This window comes from Passer domesticus, chromosome 2, assembly GCF_036417665.1.
Source record: "Passer domesticus isolate bPasDom1 chromosome 2, bPasDom1.hap1, whole genome shotgun sequence".
Lineage (NCBI taxonomy): Eukaryota > Metazoa > Chordata > Aves > Passeriformes > Passeridae > Passer > Passer domesticus.
Window position 1 is genome coordinate 49,766,719 of NC_087475.1, and position 8,454 is coordinate 49,775,172.

Here is an 8,454-nt window from a genome sequence, read left to right on the forward strand (position 1 = left end):
TGCCAGGGTGGACATGCCCATCAAGGGACAGTGGCCTGTGGAGGACCCAACACCAGGGCAGAGCAATTAGAGCAAGTAAATATTTGGGAAAAACTTGGCCTGGTTCAATTGTTGGTGTTTCATTGAAGTCCCAAGTGAGATCCAGATAGATGAGCAGTCTGTTCTCAGTAGGTGTAATTTAGACAGGGAGTATAAAGAGGCAAGGTGCAATTGTCCAACTGACTCAGTCTGGATGAGTCCAAAAGATTCAACTTCATCAACATCAAAGAATAAGTTCACCTCATAACAACTTAGGCATTTCAGAGATCGGCACTTTAAAATGGTTGAAAGATATATTGTCTTTTATGACTCTTTTCCATGTAGCCACACAAAAAAGCCAGACTATTTTGTTATGTGAATTAGCTTGACAATTCAGTTGGGTAAATTATGAAAGAAGTCTTTGCATCACATTCTGCATACCTGAATTCCTATAATACAGTTGCTCATTAAAGCATATACTCTGTCTGAAAATTTCAATTTTTTTCAGTTTAATGAAATTTTTGTTTTACTAATTCAGTTCTCTATGGCTGTAAACACTGCATATATTAGTATTGAATATAGTTTAAATCAAAATGCTGTTTAATTACCTAAAGTTTTGCTTTATTTCAAAGAAAGGTAGTTAGTTCAATATATAGGAAAATGAATGTGTAATTACTATGATGTTACAAAGATGAATGAGCTGAGGGCATTACAATAATATTATGGGGACACATTCCAAAAGACACTAGTTGAAAGAACTTTGTGTCATTAACTTTATTGGGAGCCCTTCCAAAAGACTCCAGTTGAAAGAACTCATGCCATTAATATATTTGGGAGTCATTCCAAAAAACAGTAGTTGGAAAATGTTTTTGTAGGTTGATTTATTTGTTGGTTGAAGCAGATAAGTTAACACTTTTTGGTATTAGATGCTAGATTTTGACAGAAATTCACTCTACTAATGGCTCTTGTAAAGGGAGGTAGGACTTCCTGGATTAATGTTCATTAAATGTTGAAGTTAACCTCTTGAAATCAGGTAATTTTTCTCCTCTCTTCTCCAAACCCATTTAAATAATTTTTTTTATGGCATTAACACAAACATTTATTTTCTTGATTCTTCAGAGCTCAGCTTTTCTATATTCTCTCTCTCTTGTATTTATCACTGACATGTGTTGCTACTATTACTTTTTCATTTGAAGCATGATTTTTCTGCCACAACAGATCATCCTGCACACAAGTTCTCAAAATTTTTTAATTTACTGGTCAGTGCTTCTGTACTGATAGTAGTTTGAAATGCTTACTTGTCTTCTTCCACTTCATGACTGCCTGAAAAAAGGATATTTTCTGTAGTACATAGACTGAATCCAGTGCTAGGAAATTTTCTGTACTCTTACATAATGAGGGAGATAGCTTGCATATTATGCTGGATAATATTGTGTCACAGCTCCACCTTATTTTCATATCTTTTCATGCCCCTATCTCAGTTCTTTTCTCAGATAATTTTGGGACAGGACTTGTGTTTTTTGTGCTTTTGGAAGAGCACTGAATATAGAGGAGTCCTGGCCACTGCTTAATTCCAAATTGTGTCTTATCTTTGTAGCAATGGAGAACAAGGTCTCCCACATATCTTTACTGTTGCGTTTCACATTCCAGTCTCAGTCTATTGATCTTCCTGGCTACATATATGCTGTTTACCATCCAGTATTCCTTGTGGGGTTCTGTTGGAAGGGCTGAAGCCTAAAGAGTTTACTTATGAAAAAAAAAGTGCAAGCATGAACTGGAAAACAGTGAATGCCAGAGTTTTGTTCCTATATAAAACATAAAAATAAATCCTGGCAGATCTGGTTTCTTCAGCCTGGAGGCTTCATGGCCTTGTGTGCCCTTCCTGATTCTCATGCTATAGACCAAAACAACATGCCTTAACCTTGGCAACATGCTACAAAACATTCCTGTATTAGATTGTGAGACACTTGTCTTGTTTGTGTCCATTGCTGAACAGAATGGTGCCAAACAGCATTTAAAGAAGCAGCAGATGGAGCCAAGAGGAGATCAACACTCATGGTTTCACCACTTCAAATTCGGAAAACATCATGAAGCCAAAAAAAAGAAGCTGGAATTTGAGGGAAGTTTCAGTCTTTCCGAAATATGCACGACATCTTGGACGGAGAATTAGCTACGGAACATATCTGTGAAACCATGTGCTCAGGCCACACCCCATACAGAGGTGCTAGAGTCCAAGAGATAGGTGTGTGTCCCAGCATCTCCAGACTACCCAAGGCTCAGCTGTGCAACATCCCGCAGGATTAGCCTCCAGATGGTGGTAACCACGGGATTAACTGGACGAGCGCACAGTCAGGACATTTATGAATCTCCTCACTGATCATCAGTGCTCTGCAGGATCAGGAAGTGATGCCTCTAGTTATTCACAGAGTTTTAGGTCTTAGCACGGGGAAATCTGTGGAAAAGTATCCTTTTAGTGTCATATATACACAGTGGGAAGGTGCACTTACTACCACAGGAAGGCCAAGAGCCTAAAACAGAGAGGACAGGAGAAGGGTCTTACCTTATCTTTCCTCTGAGTTGGCTGAGTGAACTTTGTCCAAACCATTGAGGGGTGGACAGCTCCCCAGGGCCACTTCCTATCCATGACAGAAAGGTTTTGATGATGCCATGTTGCTGCTGCAGGGCACAAAGGAACTCCCCCCGAAGGACCTCACATGCTCCGATTCCTAACTTCAAGATTTGAACATCCCAAGTCTAAAATATAATGCTGCCATTAGAGCACACCTCTCATCAAGAACTGTTACTCAAAAACAGAGTCAGTGTTTGCCCTCCTGACAAAATGAGATAAAGAGTTGTGTTACCATCAAAACAGCCTTGTCTGAGAGCATTGGAGACAAGAGGGGTCCATCTTGCCAAGGTCTGCTCATCCTCTGCTTGACATCTTTCCTCCAGCAAAGGGGATGTGAACAAACCTGAAATATTCTTCCCAGTCAAAAGCATAACACTGTCAATAAGAAATCAGGAGCCACACCAATGGACAAATTACTTAACAGGTCTAAGTCTCTAATAAGAGACTAAATGCCTGTCTCATACAGAGAACTGGAGATATTTAAAACCCAAGTGGACAAATCTTGAGCAACCTGATCTAAGGTGACACTGCTTCAAGCAGAGAGTTATATCAAAGAACATCAAGAGGTCTCTTTCAGCTCAAATTATTCTTTGATTCAGTGATTCTAACATACATCTATGTTAGAATATCATTACATTCACATGTAGGAGAAAAAATAATCACCTAACTTAGAAGATCAATGTACAATCAAAATTAAATCATTGCTAGTGATTGTGATACTATGATATAAAGCTTGAAAGTCCTTCAGAGGCTGAACATGCCACCTTTCTGCCTTCACTACATGTGTGAAAAATAGAATACATATAATAAATAGCATGGAGTAATTTTCAAATTACTTTTTATGTACAGCATAAATCAGTCACTATACAAGATACATTATGACAAATAATATGTGTAGCATGAGACCACAATTTTTAAATGACAGTCTACATCTTGGACTAAATTTCAAAGAAGAATGCACTTATCTGTAGACTTACACATGAAACCCTGTTCTGCAGTCTGCCTTTCAAGACTAAATAGTGTAACAATGTGTATCTAAACCCAAGAACACATATAAAAAAAAACAATTTTGTCTCATCCAATACAGAGAAAAATCCTGCTTCTCTTTGTCATCACAATCTCTGACTCTCTATTCTCTCCCTCAAAGTCTGATTTTTGAAATGCATTGATTTTGAAATTTGGTATGCATATACTGTACAGACCTAATAGAAGCTCATACCGTGCCTTAAGAACCACTAAGAAACATATAATTTACCACACTTATATAAATATACAATCAGAGAAAATAACAGGACCACAGAAATTAGAAACAGCATACAAAGGACAGACAAAGGGCAGCAGAAAAGATGAACATACAAGAACAGCAAACAACGTGGTAGTAGCAAATATTATCTCTGTTAGCATTGCTATTATTTACTTTATTTGTTCCTTAAATCTCTTCAGTGGAGTTCTGAGAGGAATTAGATAGGTGAAAAAAAAAAAAAAAACTAAACAGGATAGGAGTAAATCTGTGAGAGCAAATAGCTGATCTCTATCGACAACAGGCTATATGGAATTAAGACAGTAGAAATAAGCTTTTAAAGTCATCACAGCTTTCAGCTTCCACAGTTTCTGCCTTGGCTCTGTCAGCTTTACTGTTTGGCTGGCTCAGGTCTGTTGCTTCTTTAGTAGATTTTAAAACCTGTATGGTGAAGAAAGGAAACATTTAAGCTGTGTCCAATTTACCATCAGTGATGTGGTCCCAGATGTCCACATGATGGTCTGTTTAAGCAGAGTAACTTCTGCCCAGTCTTCATTCCTAGCTTTCACTGTAAGCCAGGAAAGCTGTGCCTCTCCATCACCCCAGTCATAGATGCACTTCTAAGCCTGATCATCTAGACATAGCCTTAGTGATTCCCAGTCCATACTTCTCAGTTTGGAAAGTTATACAGCTTTACAGAAAAATCTTTAAGCATCATTTGCCTATGCAGAGTATACATCAAGGCTGAGTACTAGCTGAGGATGAGGCTTTTAAAAAATAACAAATGCAATTAGCAGAGCGTGGTCTCACCAATACTGTAAGAGGGAATTTCAGACTCAGATGGAATTTTAGATAGAAAAAGGAACATTTTTTGCACTCCTGCTTTTATAAAAGACCGTACAGGTTATTTAAGGACTGAAAAAAACTATGAAAACCAGAAATACTTTATATTGGCTCAGCTGAACAGAGATATTGAGCAAACTTTCAAGATGTGTTGTATATGCCAGAAGAATAAGCCAAGTCAAGCAAAAGAGCCCCTATTGGTGGCACAGAAAAAATTGTTCCCTTGGAGCAACATAGGCTTAGATTTGTTTAGATTGGCCAAGAAAATAAATGCCCTTTTTTTCTGGACTAGGTTTACTAAGAAGCTGTATTTTGCAAGTTTGGGTATAGACAAGTTACTGCTAGTATGCCCTTGGTTGTAATCCAAGTGACTTTTGAAAAATTTACTACAAATAAATTACAGGATATTACCACTAAATACAGGTTGTCACCTGTAGGTATTTGTTTTAATAGACAGGGAGAATTCTAACACTTTTGCTGATGATAGAAGTCGATGTCAGAGTTTTGTGGAAGTACAGCTATAATGCAATATGATCAATCACCTGACTCAAAGCACTGTATATGCACATGATGGAAATTAGTGAACAGAACACTAAGGAGATGGAGGAGCACAAAGTCCAAGAAAAGTGCCTCATGCCATTCACTCTATTCATATGATGATTGACCAAATTTCCCCAATTTCCCACCTTTTCCTACTTACACTGTGGCTAGACAGAGATAGACTATGATCCTGCTGTTCCACATGCTTATGAGAATGACATCAGTAGACAGATGCTGCTGCCTCCAGTTTCAGGAGAGGATGTAGGAATCATCCAGTGCTTTTTCTTTTTTTTTTCTTTTCTAGTCATGCTTAGGCAGAAGTTACAGCAGATAAGACATCTAAACCCCAGGTTCTTAATGCTACCTAAATAAACAACTTACAATTTCCAATTAGCAACAGTTATGATATTTCCAGAGAGACCTGTCAACTCAGAGACTAGTCGAAAATATCTCAGCACATGCTAACCAGTTTATGTAGTAGGTTCATTAAAAGTATTTGGAAGCAAGCCCCATACATGCAGCTTAAGGATTAATATATTAAGCATTTTGGTCAGGATGTTGAGCAGAGAAGATCATGCTCTGCATGCATGGAAGATCTCTTGTCAGGGGATAGAATATAAGGTAATCTTACCCCTGAGGAGGTGCAGCTGTAGCAACTACCAAAGATTAAGAACAAGCCACAGCTGTAACCAAGAAGAGTGCTATAAGAGAGTGGTTGGCTGTGCTGAGGAGGAAATTAGTGTTTGTTGGCTGTGCTGTGAAGAAGGAGTCAGCGCTGTGAGGAGCTGCCCCTGAGAAATCATGAAGAAGATATGGAACTTTTGCAACAAGATAGCAACAATCTCTTAGATGTGCCTGTTTGCTGGCACAGAGGGGAAAGTGGGGAAGCTGGAAGAAAGCTAAGCATGGGGATATTTTTTTTCTATGTTTTATGTTCATTTCTTGTTGTATATCCATCTAAAAATTCATACTAAACACAAAAATATCATGTAACTGCAACCCCAGTAAAAAGCCTCCTAATCCTGGGAGATATTTGGCCTTGATACCTGGATGGTTCTACAGTGACTGAGATACAACCAAAAGTAATTATCAAGTAATCAGAGCTCTGAAGTTCTTGGACTCAAACTGTGTACTTCAGGAAAGAAGACGCGCATTGTTTCTGATTCTTTGCTTCATATCCTCCCCTTCCTCCTTCTTTCTGCACTCTTTAGCATTGTTTAATCTATTAATTTTTCTGGTTCATCACAAATGCCTGGAGAACTATTTTTCTAGACAAAATACATTTATTTTCCCAGGTTTCTAGGTGAATATTCACATCTCTTTTAGTACAGAAACTTCTAGCAGCTGCCAATAAGGCCTGAGAGAAAAAGTACTGTTGTTAAGTTTTAGCTTGGAAAATAAACTGTGGTGTTTGAAGTCTTACCTCTAAGGAGTTCACCTTGGAAAGTGTGTCACTGATCAAAAAGGATCTCTCTCCATTACCACAAACCCCGAGGTTGCCTGGTTTCCCTGTTGACCACAGACTGCTCAACAAAACATGCCACTTCGGCTGGCACCAGCATGCTTACCTCAGACTGGCCTAGGACTAACCTCCTAGAAACATGTCTTGGTTGAAGCAGTCCAAAAGAAAGACAAATAATGAACTAGGAATTAAACTATGTAGACCATGTTGGGTATAGTGCCTGAATTTCCTCAGATCTCTTCAGCAGCAAGTCTGTCAACTAGGACAGAACTGAGGAGGGATCTCTGCTAACTGTTTGAGGATTGCTCCTCAGAAAGCTTTGGTTATTCCAAGCTATTATGTGGTGTATCTGTGCTATTATGTGGCTGTCACACCAGCCTTGCACCACAGTTTACTCCTCTGCATGCAGTGTGTTGCACCATTCACAGGACATACAATAAAGTCACAGGGAATCTCCTGCAAGTAGTTCCCAGAAGCTGACACGAACACAAATGTTCCTGAGTCTGGCTGTTAGCAGGGATGTTGCTGACAGTTCTTTGGATTCCTTATGATAAGGGATCTCAAGATGTCAGCCACCCTGCCCAGAGGTGGTTTGGAACCATCCCATTGCATTTGTCTTTCCAGATCCCCTTTCAGATGGTTGGTTTGTTTATCAAGAAAATGTCTCTTTAAGAGTCACCCCTCTTTAATAGTCACTGTCTCTTCTGCCAAGGCAAGGAAGGGACTGAGCTGCCACCTCAAAGCCTGTGTTATACTCATACTCTTCAGGTTTAATGCAGATTTTAAAAATGCTGCAGCAACTATAGAACATCCAAAGGACTTCTAGCCTGTGACAAAGCATATTGCTGGACCAGAGCTGCTAGAGGTATTATGTTACGTGAATGGTCAGCTGTCAGCTTGTATCCAGTTGTATTTTATTTTGGACATAGGAACATAGCCATTTAAAAAAATAAAACCCAAATCACTCTACTGTGCTGTCATACTTCTTACAGATGTTATTAACTGCCCTCTGTGACAGAAAAATAATTTTCCTCATGCAAAAGTCTCTTACAAACACGATCTAGAGATGATTTAAAATAATATTTTTATCACACCTTCAGGCATTACCTTTCTACAACATTTTAGCACATATGAGATGTACTGTCATGTCACAGAATACCATATGCCAATAGCAGAAAAAATAAATTGATGTATGGAGTATGCCTGTTCTGCAAAATTGCTTCAGGTACTGCATAACTTAATACAAACATCCTAAAATGTATAAACATGTACTCATTAAAACCTACCACATAAAATTCAAACAAATGAAAATGAAGTGACCATGAAAAAAAGGGTTTATGAGCTAAATAAACTACAAGTCACTGTTATTTAGTTTTAACATAGTCTCATTTATCTAAATGGTACTGAATCAATTACTTTAACACAAGGCAACTGTACACCAACTGGAAAAGCTCTCTTAATAACTAATTCCACTGCTCTCTACTAAAATGCCACTAAATGCCACTAAAATGCCATATGCCTGCAAATAGAAGAATTTGGCTTCTACAAGTCAGATCAAACCCCATTATAATCAGCAATCTATTTTTCTGAAAAATTTCTGTTAAATGCTATATAATGTCTAGCTCTTCAGACGGCATTGAAAGTAGTAATTAAATGTGCTTTGATTATAAGGGGAGCTTAGACATGAATTCATTTGCAAGCATTACATTCAGACATCTACAG

The 8,454-nt window shown here is 38.3% G+C and overlaps 1 long non-coding RNA gene across 4 annotated transcripts; it reads right to left on the reverse strand.

Moving 5' to 3' along the window:
- Positions 1 to 264: 264 nt before the first annotated feature.
- On the reverse strand, positions 265 to 5,898 carry LOC135293882 (uncharacterized). 4 transcript variants are annotated; one of them, XR_010355989.1, is made up of 4 exons: positions 5,431 to 5,896; positions 2,880 to 4,328; positions 2,579 to 2,772; positions 265 to 2,470 (listed from the first exon to the last, which is right to left on the reverse strand). It is a non-coding gene; the product is annotated as an uncharacterized LOC135293882 (long non-coding RNA). The 4 variants fall into 4 exon arrangements; XR_010355990.1 differs by having other exon boundaries at positions 2,579 to 3,000; positions 4,065 to 4,328; positions 5,431 to 5,893; XR_010355988.1 differs by having other exon boundaries at positions 2,579 to 4,328; positions 5,431 to 5,898.
- Between the last annotated feature and the right edge of the window lie 2,556 nt (positions 5,899 to 8,454).